Source organism: Panthera uncia, chromosome B4 (genome assembly GCF_023721935.1).
Source record: "Panthera uncia isolate 11264 chromosome B4, Puncia_PCG_1.0, whole genome shotgun sequence".
In the NCBI taxonomy this organism is placed as follows: Eukaryota; Metazoa; Chordata; class Mammalia; order Carnivora; family Felidae; genus Panthera; species Panthera uncia.
In genome coordinates this window covers 93,120,890-93,138,701 of record NC_064809.1, presented here as the reverse complement: position 1 = coordinate 93,138,701, position 17,812 = coordinate 93,120,890, and positions in this window count along the sequence as shown.

The window sequence follows — 17,812 nt, the reverse complement described above, 5'->3', positions numbered from 1 at the left end:
AGGCTACAAGGGAAGTTCGTGTGGTTGACATTAATCATACATGTAAGAAGCTGAATGGAAGAATGCAATTATTCATGATTATGACAGAAATACACCATGGAGGTATCTTATAAAGAAGAGAATGAGGATTTTGGAGAAAAGATTCAGACCCTTCTTGATGCAATATAGGATGGCAATGAAATGCAGGTAGCTATTGCCTGAAGACAGCATAGTTAGAATATACAGTAAAACCTTGGCTTGTGAGTAACTTGTTCTGCGAGTGTTCCACAAGACGAGCAAACATTTCTAATAAATTTTAACTTGATAAATGAGCAATGTCTTGCAATACAAGTAGCACATGACGCCGAATGTCACATGATCACCACTGAACCAATGGGTCTTCTCTCTCTCTCTCTCACTGCAGGATTGTGGGTAATCATCTCCTATGCCTGGCTGCTCAGTCTCAGGCCACGGTGTTTGGCAGAAATCAGTGATTTTTCAGAACATTGGAAGATGCCCACAACTGGCACTAGTGTACTTTTTGTCACTTCAAAGCACCTATGGACAGTCCTTTGCTTTTCCGTCAAGAGTAAGCTTAAGAATGCTATGCTTCATTCTAGGTCAGGCTGTCTGCAGATATAGACCCTTTCTTTCTTCTGATACCTCATCACCAGTTACATTAAATACAGTATATGACAAGAGTATATTAATACTGTATTGTAGTTAACATCAGTGTGAGCATACACAATGGCCCCCATGCAGAAAAAGGACTAAAAGAAGGGCGGTAAGAAGAAGGAGGTGATTACAGTGGAAGTTAAGAAGGAAATCATCAAGAAGTATGAATGACGTATGTGAGTGGCCAAAATTTCAAGGTTTTATAAGAAGTCTATGTTGACCATTTGCACAATATTAAAGCAGAAAGAAGAAATAAGGGGGCTAGATGCAGCAAAAGGAGTCATGAGAATATCAAAGCAATGGCCATGTGTTTTGGAAGATGTAGAAAAGGTGCTCCTGCTTTGGATAAACGAGGAGTAACGAGCAGGTGATACTGTGACTGAGAACTTTATCTGCAAGAAGGCAAAGACCTTGTACACCGACCTCATAAATAAATGGCCAGGCACATCAACAGAAAACAAAGGCTTCAAGGCAAGCAGGGGATGGTTTGATAACTTTAAGAGAAGTGGCACCCATGGAGTTATGAGACATGGAGAGGCTGTGAGTTTGGACACTAAGGCAGCTGAAGCATTTGCTACCGAGTTCCAGAAGCTCATGGTTTCTGAGTGTTACCTGATGGAGGAAGTTTTGTTTTGTTTTGTTTTGTTTTGTTTTGTTTTAATATGAAATTTATTGTCAAATTGGTTTCCATACAACACCCAGTGCTCATCCCAAAAGGTGCCCACCTCAATACCTATCACCCACCCTCCCCACCCTCCCACCCTCTATTGACCCTCAGTTTGTTCTCAGTTTTTAGGAGTCTCTTATGGTTTGCCTCCCTCTCTAACTTTTTTTTTCCTTCCTCTCCCCCATGGTCTTCTGTTAAGTTTCTCGGGATCCACATAAGAGTGAAGACATATGCTATCTGTCTTTCTCTGTATGACTTATTGCACTTAGCATGATACTCTCCAGGTCCATCCATGTTGCTACAAAAGGCCAGATTTCATTCTTTCTCATAGTATTATTCCATTGTATTCTACATAGTATACATTGTACGTAGTAATATACATAGTATTATTCCATTGTATCCAAGTAGTATTCCATTGTGTATATAAGCCACAATTTCTTTATCCATTCATCAGTTGATGGACATTTAGGCTCTTTCCATAATTTGGCTATTGTTGAAAGTGCTGCTATAAACACTGGGGCACAAGTGCCCCTATGCATCAGCACTCTTGTATCCCTTGGGTAGATTCCTAGCAGTGCTATTGCTGGGTCATAAGATAGATCTATTTTTAATTTTTGGAGGAACATCCACACTGTTTTCCAGAGCGGCTGCACCAGTTTGCATTCCCACCAACAGTGCAAGAGGTTCCCGTTTCTCCACATCCTCTGATGGAGGAAATTTTTAACTGCACTTTTTGGGAAAAGATGCCAAAGAGGACCTACATTACAGAAGAAGAGAATGCAATGCCCGGTCACAAGCCTATATTCACTCAGCAACTATCCCCTTCTTCCCTTCTTAGGAACTGAATATCCAAGCCTGAACTTAAATGGTACTCCAAAGTGGCAGAACATTTTTGAAGAACTTCTGTTTTATTTGGTGAAGCAATTGGCTGACTGGAAAGATCAGCATGTATTTTTTGGTCTTGAGGATTTTATAATATTTCCCTAAAGCACAAAACTAGTGGGACAACTGTGAACAGAATATTGGAAACTGCAGAAACCAAGAGTGTCTCCCAAATAAGCATTTATTTTTCAATCTTCCTTTATAAACTTGCTTTCTAGAAACAGGCTTCGTCTCATCTTTGCTTTCTACCATGATCTTTCACTGAATCCACACAGACAGAAAGAACAGAGCATCCAAATCTAGATTCAGATGTCAGTCAAAACTATGGTGGTTTGGGGCACCTGGGTGGCTCAGTCAGTTAAGCATCTGACTTTGGTTCAGGTCATGTTCTCGCAGTTTGTGGTTCGAGCCCCACATCGGGCTCTGTGCTGAGAGCTCAGGGCCTGGAGGCAGCTTATGATTCTGTGTGTGTGTCTCTCTCTCTGCCCCTCCCTGCTTGCACTCTGTCTCTCTCAAAAAACAAACAAACAAACAAACAAACAATCAAACAAAAACTACAGTGATTATTTTTCCCTAGGCATATACTTACTATCAGACCTAACAAGGGCATGTTAGGTTGTATCACATTTTTCACATCATGGGTTAAATGATAGTGTTCAAACACTGGAGCTTGTTAACTTCACTACCAATAGAACCAGGCCTAACGGCTGACTGCATTTTAATACAAGGTAGTAGTAAGTGCACAATCTTTGGGTCAGACAGACTGTGGTTCAAACAGGGCTCTGGGATTTATGCCCTAGCCCTTCACTTATATATGGGAGAGGAGATGTCAGTTTCTTATCTTGAAGTTTTATATTCACGATTTCTTCAACTTTCCATTCTTAATATACATCTCTGGCTCTGTGCCTTTTCCAAAGCCTCTTTTCCCTATGTTTTCAATCACTTGGACAGTTAGGGATAATAATTGAACTTACTTGGCCTATACCTGGTTAAATGAGATGATGTAAAATTGCATACGACAGTCCTAAATAGTCAAATACAACTATTATTGTGGTGCTTATATGGAGTGAATAAATCAATAAAATATCACCTATAATATACTTCATAAGAAATGGTACAGGGATATGTGTGTGTGTGTGTGTGTGTGTGTGTGTGTCTGTGTGTGTGTGTGTGTGATGTTAGGACCTATGATTAAGAAATACTGCTCTGTCCAGCCTAGAGTTTTGTCCTTCCCTTACATAAAACTTTGCAAATAATAGGTAAGTAGTTAATAAGTGTTTGATATTTCTTAAAATGAATTTACTAGCGTGCAGAGTTTTAATAAGCTTACCTTAAGATTTTGCTATTAAAATTTTACCATATGAATAACATGAATAGCCATATTCCAGTCACTGTTAAATGCATGTCAGACCCTATCTCTTTTAATCTTCCCGATTACACTTAATGGTAGTTCTTGTGTCTATTTGACAGATAAATAACTGGTGCTCGGGGAGCTTAGCTGACTTACACAGAAGCATATGACACATAACTGTGAGATTTAGGGATGGAACTCAGGCCAGCTGACTCTAAAGTTTATTCTTTTAACCAAAATAGTACACACAAAAAAATTAAAAGGTATGCATGAAAATGACAGAATGGCTACAAAATAGCAGTATTGATATCAATATCACAACCTTAGAATATTAACCTCTAGGCCAGCCTAAGTGCAGGTATCCATGCCCAAGCTCTCTCAGACAAAGCAGGCGTGTAAAAATATAGAATTCACCTGCAGTGGGAAACATCAATCAAAACTGTCAAATACATCTTACTGATGTTTTTTGGCTTCACATTGAATTTTCAATTTCATTTGGAGCTAAGAGAGGGAACAAAAGAGGAGGAGATTCAAAGAAAGAGAGAGTTCTGATACCTATCATTCTTTTTATCCTCAGTGCCAGTCTTCAAACAAAAATGCTTTCCAGTTCATCTTTCTTTGGCTAACATATGCAGAGATGTGATCAGTCATCAGAATGATCACATACCCTGGAAAGATACCGTGAACAATGAAAGGGCAGCTACCGTATCTCGGCAGACCAATGCCATTATAAAGAAGATTTGCAGTTAACATTTCTAGCTGCAGTTTGGGAAGGCTATTATAAAAGTGCTCTCAGATCCTTTAATGAAAAACTTCTAATTAGAATGTGATGGGACAGACGGTGTGTCAGTTTTCTATTGCTATATAACAAATTACCAGAAATTAAGCAGCCTAAAATAATGCATTTTTATTATCTCCTAGCTTCTTGAGGTCAGACATGGACCTCAAGTCTGAGTGTGGACTAGCTGGGTCCTCTTTTCAGCCTCTCACTGACTGCGTTGGAAGTGTTGCCAGGAGTGTGGTCTCACCTGAGGCTTGTGGTCCTCTTCCACGCTCCTGTGATTTTTGATAGAATTCAGTTCATTGAAAGTGTAGGCCTGAGGCTCTCAAGTTCTGGAGACTATTCATGTAAAGGTCTAAGAAATGCGAACCTCGTTTTAGTGACAAAGCAAATCAGTGATTACCCAGGAAAGTAGGAAAGCAAAGGAGAGGTTGGATCACAAAGACACAAGGTAACAATGTAGAGATAATTGATTTGTTCATTATCTTGACTGTGGTGATGGTTTCATAGGTTAAATGAATACGTGTGTTAAAATTCATCAAATTTTATACTTTATTTTTTGAAAGCCATTTGATTTATTTTTATTTGTTCGAGTTTATTTATTTTGAGAGAGTGCATGCATACACGTGCATGAGTGGGGTAACGGCAGAGAGAGAGGGAGAGAGAGAATCCCAAGCAGGTTCCATGCTCAGTGCTGTGGAGCCTTATGCAGGGCTCGATCCCATGACTGTGAGATCACAACCTGAGCCGAAATCAAGAGCTGGTTGCTTAACCAACTGAGCCACCCAGGTGCCCCAAATTGTATACTTTAAATGTGTGCAGTATCCTGCACACCCATTGTATTCCAGTAGCTTTTAGACAACACATATGATGGAAGAGTGACCAATTCACAATATATACTGAAGTCTTTCTGTGATAAAGAGCAAAGATACCCTTAGCTTGGCACAGTGGAAACAAGACTTATTATGAGACAGACTTCTGCCTGGCCAAATAGGCTAAGCTTTCATTATTCAGCATCCATCTACTGAGCACCTGTTACATGTCTTCCACTGTGTTAGGCACTTGGTATTATAAGCTTGGCACAATAACTCTGATACAATAACTTTGGGTGGTTCAAGTCACTGCTTCTATAAAATAAGTGCTTTGAAACACTACACACAAAAATGATAACAACCTTTTTGCCCCAAATAGAGATCAACGGTATTCTGACAGATGCCACACACAACAGCAGACTCTGATTTCTGTAATACTACCACATAAGGCTGGCTGGTTTGGTGATGCAACTCTTCCTTCATAAGATATATCTAGGAGTTTCTCTGGTTTGGAAAGCACAGAATTTATGGAAGAAAAAGGGAAAAATTGCTCTTTCCCCTGGTATTTAATTTCATGAACTATAAGTCTGTAGCCAGTAGAGAGCACCTTATGAAATGTATAAATGCACCTAACATTCTGCCACCACTTTTTTGCCCAGTGGGTGGCAAAGTAATGCTCTCCACTAGAAAGGAAACTGTCTTGAGGTTGAGGTATGGAAAGATGTCAAAATCTGAGAGAATATTGACCTGATCAGTGAATTTCCACACAAGTAAATGAGATATTTGAATGAGGAACAAAATCAGACTCAGAGCAACACTTTCAAAATGTTACCTTAATATGAGAATAGGATGGTTGGGAGGAGAGGGTTGTGTCATAATTATGTCTTGATCAGGCCTGGAAGCTTGATGGAATTGACGGAATTGGACAGCCTAGTGAGATAAGTCTTCACTCCGGAAATCATGATTATGCAGTTATTGGGCATCTCTGAGTCCTGTGCCAGGATTGCTAATCTTAGGCCCATGCAAATATATATAAAGTAGCATGGTGTATAAAATTTCTCTGATTATGCAGTCAAGCAGCAGACATACAATGGGGAGATTCAAGAAACCGCCTTGTTGGTCATGCATACTGGTCTAAACTACCCATGAAGTAGGGCAGAGCACGAGTGAAGATATTTCCAGGGCATTCTTTAGGAAGGCTGATTTCTTAAAAATTGTTTCATGCCTCAAATTACATATTTATTACATTTATTTTGAATCTCTGGTCACTATTAAAATAATCTCTGGAAAGGTTAATATGCATAGGTTCAGAATATTTTGAGAGTTGAAGGAAAGTTAGTAATTGGGAGGAGAATTAGTTGGTTTCATAAATATGTGAAGACGGAATTTTAAAATAATTTTTAGGAATGATAACTATAACTCAGGGCACCTGGGTGGCTCAGTTGGTTAAGCATTCGACTCTTGATTTTGGCTTAGGCCAGGATCTCACAGTAGTGCTATCAAGCCCCATGTAAGATTCTCTTTCCCTCCCCCTCACCCCCCCTCTCCCTGATTCATGCTCTCTCTCTCTCTAAAATAAAAAAAGAAAATATAATTAAAACTTGTAATTTTAACTATATAACTATATTAAAAATAATTATAGTTTTATAATTATATTTAATTTTATTTATAATTACATAATCTATAATTATTTATATAATTATATAATCCATTTATTGGATACCTGTTATATGGTTTGCACTGTTAGGCACTTTGAATATATTATCTTATAAGATTGTTACAATAACTCTGTGATATATATATATCTATATATATACATATAAATAATTCGGTATTATGCATTATATGCGTATGTATATAATAGCATATGTATATGCCATACAATTTATTATTATGCATAATGTAATCATAATTTTAAATAATTTAAAAATATATGTTATAATTTATATATTATAATTTAATTTATTATTATGTATATATGATCATGTTTAAAAACTTAAAATGTAGATTGAAATTTATATTATAATTTATTTTATTATATATAATTATAATGTTTTAAGAATGATAAATGATAAATCAAATACCTAAGATAAGCTTTTCACATTGCTTTTTGGTCCTTGTTCGAATGATATCTAATATTTTTATCCAGTGGGATAGCTAATATAGAAATAAGTGCAATATTAGATTATTCCCCTGGGTGAATAATACTCACTACAAGTAAAGAAGAGTGTTAGAGTATATCCACTACAAGTAAAGAAGGGGGCTTAGAAGTAAAGCAGAAGAACTTAACTGTTGTATCATTAGACAAAACCATGCTGTTGCAAATCAATTGCATCTAGAAAGTGCTAACTGGAATTTGATGCAAAAGTATCAGTGATAATAGCATTGCTGTAATATCAGGAGTATAAAATGAGCAGAACTTTTTGGGGTGAATGATGGAAATACACCTTCAAATGCTGTTAGAACATTTTTTTGTCTTTAGAGACTTGGTCCAGAAATGCAGTTTGAGGTTCTGCAAGCATGTTATAAAACATTCATAGCATGCTTGAAAAGACTGAATCCAACCCTCTTAACCTCTCCTGTTTTAGATTCCTTTATTTTTTGCAGCATAAATTTGTATCAAATCAACAAATAAAATAAATGAAAATATGAAAAAGTAAAGAATTGTCATTCAAGTTGGGTCCAAGTCCAGTTTTCAAAATTTAGTGAAATAAAAATTAAAATAATCAAAGTGATGCATCAAAAGGAGTTTCTACTGGTTAAAGTGTGGTTCGGGCCCATGAGTGGCTCAGTCAGTGAAGTGTCTGATTCTTGATTTTGGCTCAGGTCATGATCTCATGGAGGTGGGATTGAGCCCCCATTGGGCAGCATCAAGCTCCACACTAGGCATGGAGACTGCTTAAGATTCTCTCTCTCTTTCCCTCTGCCCCTCCCCTGCTCACACTCTCTCTATCTCTCTCTACCTCAAAAACAAAACAAAACAAAACAAAAAACAAAAGCGTGGTGGTTCTTTTGTACCAAATTTGTACTAAGAGAGTTGCTTCCCTGCCCTCCCCCTTGCTTTTATGAAAGTGAGTGGTCTTTTTACCTGTGTGATATTGCTCATCCTAAATTTAGGAAACATTGCTTAATAAATCTTTTGCTTGGCTCTCATCTCAGGGTTTTATTGTTTTTACATATTTATGACCTTCCCCCAAGCATTAATAATGAAAAGTTGCCAGAGTGCTCTACACACACCCTATTAGGTAACTCATGTCAATCCATTCACTGGACCAGGCAATATATTGTGTTGTTTCTTTGTCTTTGCATATGTTAGGACACTCCTCCCTTGTGAACTTGTTTATGGATGTGTTAGAAAATACGATAAAGTAATGGATTCTTGTCTCATAAATAAATCCACATACACAGAATTTTGCATACGTTGCCTGGCTTAGACATAGTTTCCTACGAAGTAGTCTTTAAACATTGATTGTGTGCCCACTTTTGTCATTGAATTTGGAATATTTATTTAGGTATTTGACCATCTCCAGTATTCTGTCAACCCCTAGGAGATGAGGACTATTCTTCACTCAGATTTTATCTCCGTTGCTCAATAAATATTTCTTGAATGAATTGGGTCCTTGAGACTCAATTTGTTACCAATTATATATATTTAAGAGCAAGTTCAAAGACTTGGCACAGAGGGGCTTCTCAACAAATATTGAATGAATGTTGTGAGTTTTTTTTTTAATTTTTTTAACGTTTATTTATTTTTGAGACAGAGCATGAACAGGGGAGGGGCAGAGAGGGAGGGAGACACAGAATCGGAAGCAGGCTCCAGGCTCTGAGCCATCAGCCCAGAGCCCGAGGCGGGGCTCAAACTCACAGACCGTGAGATCACGACCTGAGTTGAAGTCGGACGCTTAACCGACTGAGCCACCCAGGCGCCCCAAATGTTGTGAGTTTTTAATTGCCTCAATGCATGCTACCCTGCAATGTAAAAGATGTTTTTCCATGTATTAATTTTGTATTAAGTTTCACACACACAGGTGCATGCACACGTGTATACACACCTTCAGTAGAATTGAACAGTATAAGAAAGCTACTAAGATAGCCAATAATGCATGTTTAATCAAACAATAGTATGTATTGAATATGTTGATGCTCTGGATTTGTGATTAGGACTCCTATCTGGGGATAAAAAAAAAAAGTATTTATCATCTCCCATCTCTGCCATTCTGAAGAAAGTCATCAAGAAATTAAGCCAGACATTTCTAGCCCTGCCATAAGATTGCCAAACTGGCCCTGCTATCTTCTAGATATAATCCTAGCACTGAGCTCCCAATTCAAGATGGTGTAAGAGAAACAGAAAGGGAAAAGAGAGGGTATACAACTTTTTTATTTCTGCATAACAAATGGCTTAATAGCCACAAACTTAATGGCTTAAAACAACATACATATATTATCTTTAAGTTTCCCAGGCTACAAGTTAGCTGAATCCTCTGCTCAGTCTCCTGAGACTGAAATCAAGGTGCCAGCCGGACTGTGTTCTCATCTGGAGTCTAAACTAGGGAAAATTTGCTTTCAAGCTTCCTCAGAAAGTTTGTAGAATTCATTTCTGTATGCTTGTAGGATTGAGGTCCCTATTGTCTTTCTGTCTTGCTTGCTGTGTTCCTGGATCTACTTTCAGCTTCTAGACCATTCTGGTTTCACATGGCCCTTGACATTGACCCTCTCACACTTCCAATCTCTCTGCCTTCAGGAAGAGAAAGCCCAGTTCTTTTTAGGTGCTAATCTGATTGTATCAGGCCCATCCAGACATCTCCCTTTGGATGACCTTGAAATCAACTAATTAATAACCTATCCAAGGAGTAATATTCCATTATACTTATCAGTTTTGTCCACTCAAGGGGAGAGTATCCATAGGGCATATGTACAAGAGGCAGGAATCCTGGGGGTCACCTGAGAATTCAGCCTACCACAAAAGATACCATGGGAGGTGTCTTTGAAGCTCTGTAAATACAGTCAGAAGTTGTCTGAGATGGGAAGACAAGAATCTCATTTCTTACTGCAGTCCTACCTTGGTGATGCCATTGGGCAACAGCAGAGCATAGTAGGGGAGGTCCTGGGAGGAGGGTCTGATGAATTTTCCCTGAAACTTGTGGATATATGTAAAAATCATTATTGGTGCCAGCATATTTTCTGCAAAAGCAGAAGACTGGAGAGAATATTTGACAGCTGAGAAGCAATAACAGATGGTGGTGTGGTATGCCTTAGAAGAGGATAGAATCACCCCCATTCGAGTTCTCCAATGCTATCAGGGAGGGAGTGAGGAGACGTACCATGCTGAGGAGCACTGGGACATGGACTACTCAGGAGAGACTAAAAGGAGACAAGATTTCCCCTCTTTGAGGGTTCCAGTGGCTGAGGAGGCTGAGAGAAAATGAAATCCTTCCCAAGAGAGCCATGCATGGAATTTCCGTGGAGACCCTTATGTTGGAAGAGCACACAGAATTGACCTGAGCCTGCCTGAGACCTTGGCTGCATCCCCACTACCAGCAGGTGACCAACTACTCCAAAGATCTTTGCCTTCCTTTCCCCACCCCCCCCCCCCCCCCCCCCCGCCCCGCCGGTCTCCCAAATTGGAAGAACTGAGCTTTGAAATTGGGAAGAGAAGGAATTAACCAGGATCAGGTCATTCTTTCTCCTGACTCCAAATCTTTTAGCCAAACGCCTGATCTACTGGGGAGACAGAGGAGGTGTGGGTAGGAGGAGTAGCAAATGTGATTTAAGCCCATATGAGATGAGAGTCTTAAACAGACCTAGACTTTTAGTGAAAGGTCTGGCATACTTCCAAGATGTCCTTAAGGAATAGGGAAGTGACATTTGACAGAGCACAATTGAAAACAGTGACTGGAGAAAAAGAAAAACATTTCATGTTATAAATCCATGTTGAAGCTACTCAATAAAACAATTACACATAAATTTAAAATTTGCTGCAAGCTTCCTATTTTTTTTGTCCGAAATAGAATTTTCCCCCACAGCTCCCAATTCTCCAGAAAAACAAGTGATATCACTAAGTTATATAGTGGAGTGAATTAGGCCCAGATTCATTTCTCAAGAGTGAGCTTTGATAAGGAAGGCTGGGGTGAAATCAGTGCACAGAATATATTAGTGGGAGGGTGAAGAAGGGATGCCACTAAAATTGCTAATTAGAGAGGCAGGGCCAAAAAGCCTTTCTGGATGGAAAATAATACATGGTTTGAGATGTTTGACTGTGATAGGCAGGACACTAAAAAGAGGTCCTAATACTTATTTCTGAATGCAGCTATTATGTTATGCTTGGCATTTAAAAACTGAATGAAGATATATCTGAAGATACAGAAGTATTTTGCAAGAATGCAAAGAAGCCAAGAAATAATGATCACATAGCTGATTTTGTACATCCCCTTCTAAAATAAGTTGAGTCATTCTAAGGTGAAAAGTAGTTTTTATGATACTCAATCATCTAAATATAATTGCATTGAATGCAAATAGTGTCTATATAACTGAAGAATAAAAGATAAATCCACTAGTTGTTATTCTTGCATTGCTGGTTCAATTGATACCCATTCCACTGTGAGTTCCCATGGAAGTGTGTGTGTGTGTGTGTGTGTGTGTGTGTGTGTGTGTGTGTATTTGTAAGTCATCACAGCATATTAGTCATAGTTTAATAAGCCTTTAGAAAGATTTATCTTCCACTCTAGGCAAGCAGTAGTAGGTCAAATTAGCATCAGAAGAGACAAATCTCTTCCAATTTAACAGTAAGAAGTATTAAGTGTAATAGTTAATATTACATCCATATGTTGGAGAAAACCACATGTCCCAACAGAAGAAATAGTTAAGTTACCAAGAATTAACTTAATTCTGCTAGTTTGGCACATGGAAAGCCAACACAACAAACAGAACATTTGAACGCTAAAATAATTTTAAGACGTAGCACCATTAACGTCAAATTTTGTTAAGTTTAAGACAACTTTATGTTAATTTTCAGGGGGTTATTTTTACAACAAATATTTAAATATTTGAAATTATTACTTAAGTTATAGGAACTACTTTGCTTGGAGGTCCTGTATTTTGTGTGTTCATGCAACAAAATACGAAGGCACCAATGTAAGGTAAGTGTGGTGGATGGCAAGCCACTAACGAATGATGAGCCCTTGAGTACTCCCTGGCAACACAATTCAAACTAACTGATATGCATTATGCATGATTTTTAAATGTGACTGATATTATATGATGTATTCTCTTTTAAATAGAGATGTACCTTTTATAAAAGATCCCTTAAACTGTTGCCTAGGATATGGAATTGTTTCCTCTACTTTGGATAATTGAGATAGGTACATATACACACACACACATATATATGTAAATGTTTACCTAAGCAAAGGATGCTTTTGGAAAAAAAGAAACTGGTAGAAGTGGTTGTGTCTGAGATTAACAGAGTGTACCTGGGGACAAGGGTGGGAAGGTGTCTTACTTTTGTTTCCCCCCAAAATGGACACTGAGTTAAGAATTCAAGTGCAGCTACTGGTGGGAAGGCAAACTGGTGCAGCCACTCTGGAAAACACAATGGAGGTTCCTCAAAAAATTAAAAATAGAGCTACCCTATGACCCAGCAATTGCACTACTAGGTATTTGTCCAAAAGATACAGGTGTGCTGATTTGAAGGGGCACATGCACCCCAATGTTTATAGCAGCACTATCAACAATAGCCAAAGTATGGAAAGAGCCCAAATGTCCATCAACTGATGAATGGATAAAGAAGATGTTGTGTATATATACAATGGAATATTACTCAGCAATCAAAAAGAATGAAATCATGCCATTTGCAACAATGTTGCTGGAACTAGAGTGTCTTATGCTAAGTGAAATAAATCAGAGAAAAGCAAATTTCTAATTTCATTCATATGTGGAATTTAAGAAACAAAACAGATGAACATAAGGGAAGGGAAGCTAAAATAAATTAAAAACAGAGAGGGAGACAACCATAATAGACTCTTATACACAGAGAACAAACTGAGGGATACTGGAGGGGAGGTGAGTGGAGGGGATGGGCTAAATTGGTGATGGGTATTAAGGAGGACACTTTTGGGGATGAGCACTGAGAGCTATATGTAAGTGATGAATCACTAAATTCTATTCCTGGAAGAAAAATAAAGAAACAAAACAGATGAACATATGAGAGGGGGAAAAACAAGAGAAGAGAGGGAAATAAACCACAAAAGACTCTTAACATAGAGAACCAACTGAGGGTTGTTGGAGGGAAGGGGGGAAGATGGGCTAGATGGGTGATGGGCATTAAGGAGGGCACTTGTTATGATGAGCACTGGGTGTTGCATGTAAGTGATGAATCACTGAATTCTACTCCTGAAACCAATATTGCACTGTATGTTAACTAATTAGAACTTAAATAAAATTTGAGAAGAAAATAACAATTCAAGTGCAGGTATTCATGACAGTTCATGGCAGGAAGCACAAGTACAGACTTGGGGAAAGTGAAACAAGGAAAGAAGATAAGCCAAAGAGTATGATAAAGAGTGTATATTAACACTGTGGGAAAACACTACTCAGTCTCAAGGGGACTCATTCAGAAACTACGTGAAACATATTTCAAAATGTTCTCTCCAAGGCGCCTGGGTGGATCAGTCAGTCAAGTGTCCAACTCTTGATTTTGGCTCAGGTCATGATCTCACGGTTCATGAGATCGAGCCCTGAGCTGGGCTCTACACTGACACCATGGAACCTTTTTGGGATTCTCTCTCTCCCCGTCCCCCATTCATGCTTTCTAAGAAACATAAAAATAAATGCTCTCTCCAGAGGAGACAAAGGAAGATTGAGGCATTTATCCACCCACTTCCACCCCACCCCACCCCCAGTTCAGAGTTGCACCAGGAGTGGTACCTGCACACTTGCTGTGCAGGGAAAAGAGACTGGGATACTTGAGGTGAAAACTGTCATTGCCCCAGAGATTCTTTGGGGTACCGGAAGTCTAGGGAGAATGCACTTACATTGCACCCAGTCCTCTTGGCTCTGAGGTCCTGTGTTCACTGTTCTGCCCTGCTCCACTCCCTGTGTTACCCTGCTTCTGCATCCGAGTCCTGTATCTTCCTGCCCAACACACACACACCTCCTGCACAAGGAAATGTGTTTAGCAGACTGTATCAAAGGCTCAGGATAACGGAGCCTGAGAAGCCTCAAATAACTTTAAATTGATTATTAGCATCTCTGTTCTCAACAGGTCTTTGGAAATCTTCCATGTCCCTGCAGGGGTTCTTACTGGACCCCTTTTCGCCCTAGTTTCCTACCATGTGGTCTAGTCTTCTCAGGCTCACCTCTAAAACCTTTTCCTTACCCGCTCACGATTCCCAGGATCACAAATTCCTAAAACTTCTTGTGCAAAGTGGTTCCCTGTGCTCAGCTGCCGGCTTCCAGCTGCTGGTAAGGCTTCACCTTCCACACCCAAAGTGAGTTACCATGTGATTTATTTTCTTAACAAAGGCAATTCTCTCCATACGAGTAATTTTCTGTTCTTCCCCCCACCCCCCAGTTCTTACTATTAAGATAACAATTAAAAAAATTTTTTTTTACCTCGCTACATATGTACTCTTAGTGCACAATAAGCCATCTTAAGAACGCAGTGGGTTCTGATAGCATTGTTTCTCAATCACGTTGATTCAGTCTTCTTAGGTCTGCTTTTTAGGTTCCCCTTTTCTCCCTACCTACTCTGTGTGGGAATGTCCACCTCTTGCTTCAAAACCCTGTCACTGATGCTTCTTGGACCTTTCTTGTTTTTTCCAGGAATCACGATATAATTCTTTGTGCTACCATATAACTGGCTGTTCACCCTTCTCTTCCGTGCCTTTGTGAAGGACTGAAGTTCTTACAGCAGAAAGAGATTTTTTGCTTGCGGTTCCAACTGAAAACAACCCTCCTCCCCCACTCAGCAATTTAATCTCCCTTTCGCATTTGGGCTGGACTATGGCACTCGCTGTGTGTAATGCCATTAAAACCTCTCCAGGCCACAGAAGCTCTGAACATTACTGTTTAATCATGTGCCTTCCAGCATACGAGTTGATTTCCTTTTATAATTATCAGAGGGTACATGGGAAATTCTCAAATTGAGTTTGAGAAAAACCTGTTTGTCATGCTGCAAATCCTCTATCCTGAGCTGAGCTGAGCTGAGCTGAGCAGTTAGTTTTGGGAAAACTGTAGGGAAATAAATATGTTATTTATTGGCTCTGAAGCTTTTCACATTGACATTATCCCTCTTGTACCATGAGGGAGTTTGACTAATGGCTTAGCCAAGCCTATAATGGCTAGAAATCAGAGAGGGAAAAAAGTAAAGGCAAAATTTTCTCCAATCCCCACTCCACCCCCTATCTGCAGGCCAAGATGCACTATTTATCCAATTATCCTCTTAGGAGCAAGATGAGAACAGATGAAAATACAACCTCAGGCGAGAGCTAGCCCAGCTTTCCTTCTTAACAATCTAGTTCATAATCGGTCAAAATGATTTCCCAAAAGGTTCTTGCAAATTAGCATTCAATTTAAACAAGCAATTTACAATATGCTATTGAGCCAGGTCGTAAGATTTTAAGACAGCACAAATTCATCTACTAAGATTTTTTAGGTTTCTATGCAGCTAGGTTTGTCCGTCTTCAGGCATCTTCTGAATTATCCTTCTATGACTCTTTCCCAGAGATTTGGCATTCTGCAGACAGCCCTGGAGGTCTAGTTCTTGCCCTACCTCTGTCTCAACCCCTCGGCGTCTCTCACGGCCAAATGCAAGTAATACTGCCAGGTTGTCTAACATCATTTCAGTGACTCGTAACTCACAATTCTTATTTTCAAGCACTTCCCAATTATACAAATCATAGCTTATTTTAGAAAAGAAATAAGCTGGTATATGCAAAATATTGGACACAGTGGCAAAATACATGCTATCCCACCTGCTTTGTCTAAAACTGTCTCAAATCAAGAAATGAGCATCTATTTCCTTAACCTTAAATACACCAAAGACCTAACTATTTTTCTATCTAGCTATTAAGAAATACCTATCTCTTAACACTTGGGGGAAAATGCATGTATTATATCACATACCTACATGCTCAGGGAACAAGGGGGATGTTAGAAACCGGGAAAGCAAATCCTCTTCCTCTTTCCTCTTCCTCTCTCCCCACCATGGCCACCCTGGGTGATTGGTCATAGCTGAAATATATGAAATGTATGTCAGGCTACTTCTGCCAAGTCTCTGGGCTCAAGTAAAGAAGAGGATGATGATGCATAGCATCTTACAGTTTCCAAAAGCCTTTCACGTAGATTGTTTCATTTAGAGAGAACCTTTGCACAGATGTTTTGTGGATATGCAATCATTAAAATCTCTAATTCTGATTAAACTAGCTTAATATTTCAGGTTCTGTTTCACTCACTTATTTTATCCTGCCTTCTGGTTCACAAAGAGACCTTATTATGCTGATGTAAAGTGCAGGTCTTTATCCAATTACTAAATCTTTTCCTCAAGTGAAATCATAGAAAGTTTGAATTAGAAAGAACTTTGGAGAAATTTTATTCAAGTCCTTTTATTTTGCAGATGAAACACTCAGGTTCAGAGAGACTTTGTGAATTTCCCAGGGTCAGGCTTGCTTTTCTGCTCTGAAATCTGGAAGGTTTGCTGATACAAAGGGTTTGATCTTTCATATTAGTATTATTATTCCTGTATTTTAGAAAAGACTTTTCAGAAGGAGATTCATTGGATATTTAAAATGAGTGCCCCCTTTTTTCCTCTTGTCCAATATTACCAGATATCTTTTATTCCTTTAATTAAATCGAAGGTCTTTAGATTCTTAATCAGGTGTTGTTTTTACTCTCTTCCCTTTGGGTCCTTATAAGAACTTTGTGAAAGAGGCAAGGCAGGTATTAGTGTCATTTTACAGTTAAGAAATGTAATATTCAAAGAAGACACATGACCAATACAGGGTCATGTAGTTAGTCGGTGGAATCATTACGTTAGAAACTGTGCTGATTTTTGTGGGGATTTTTTGGTTTGTTTTTTCTACATATCACTGTTAGTCCTAGACTTGAGGCTCATCAGATTTTCTCAAGACAGATTTTTGCCTTTTTCCTAAATACCCTGAGGGAAGAACATGGTAATCAATATATACCACTGATCAATGTATGTCAATGTATTTTATTTGCAAAAATACTGACTGTAACATTATGAGTTTCTCTTCAATATGGTATTCCTTATTTTTAATATTTCTAAAACAAGATTGGGTGAAAGATTTTTACATAATATAAATATACTAAATTTTAAATAGATTTACATTTAAATTAGATATAGAGTCATAGGTTTGGAAAAGATCTTAACTGGAAAGTGGGTACCTGACATTCATTGTATGTCTACCATATGCCATTAATTATTTTTTTCAGGGTAAATACCCACAGCAAACCTGGAAGTTTCCTAGTATTATTCCCCTTTTTATAGATACAGAAGCTGAGGCTCAGAAAAATGAAGTAACTTGCCCAGACTCAATTCTACATAATTCCAAAGTTGATGTTTTTTCTGCAATATTTCTCATCTTTCCAAAAAAGCACACTGAACTATACAGAAACACATCTCAATACATATATATCACTAATCATTT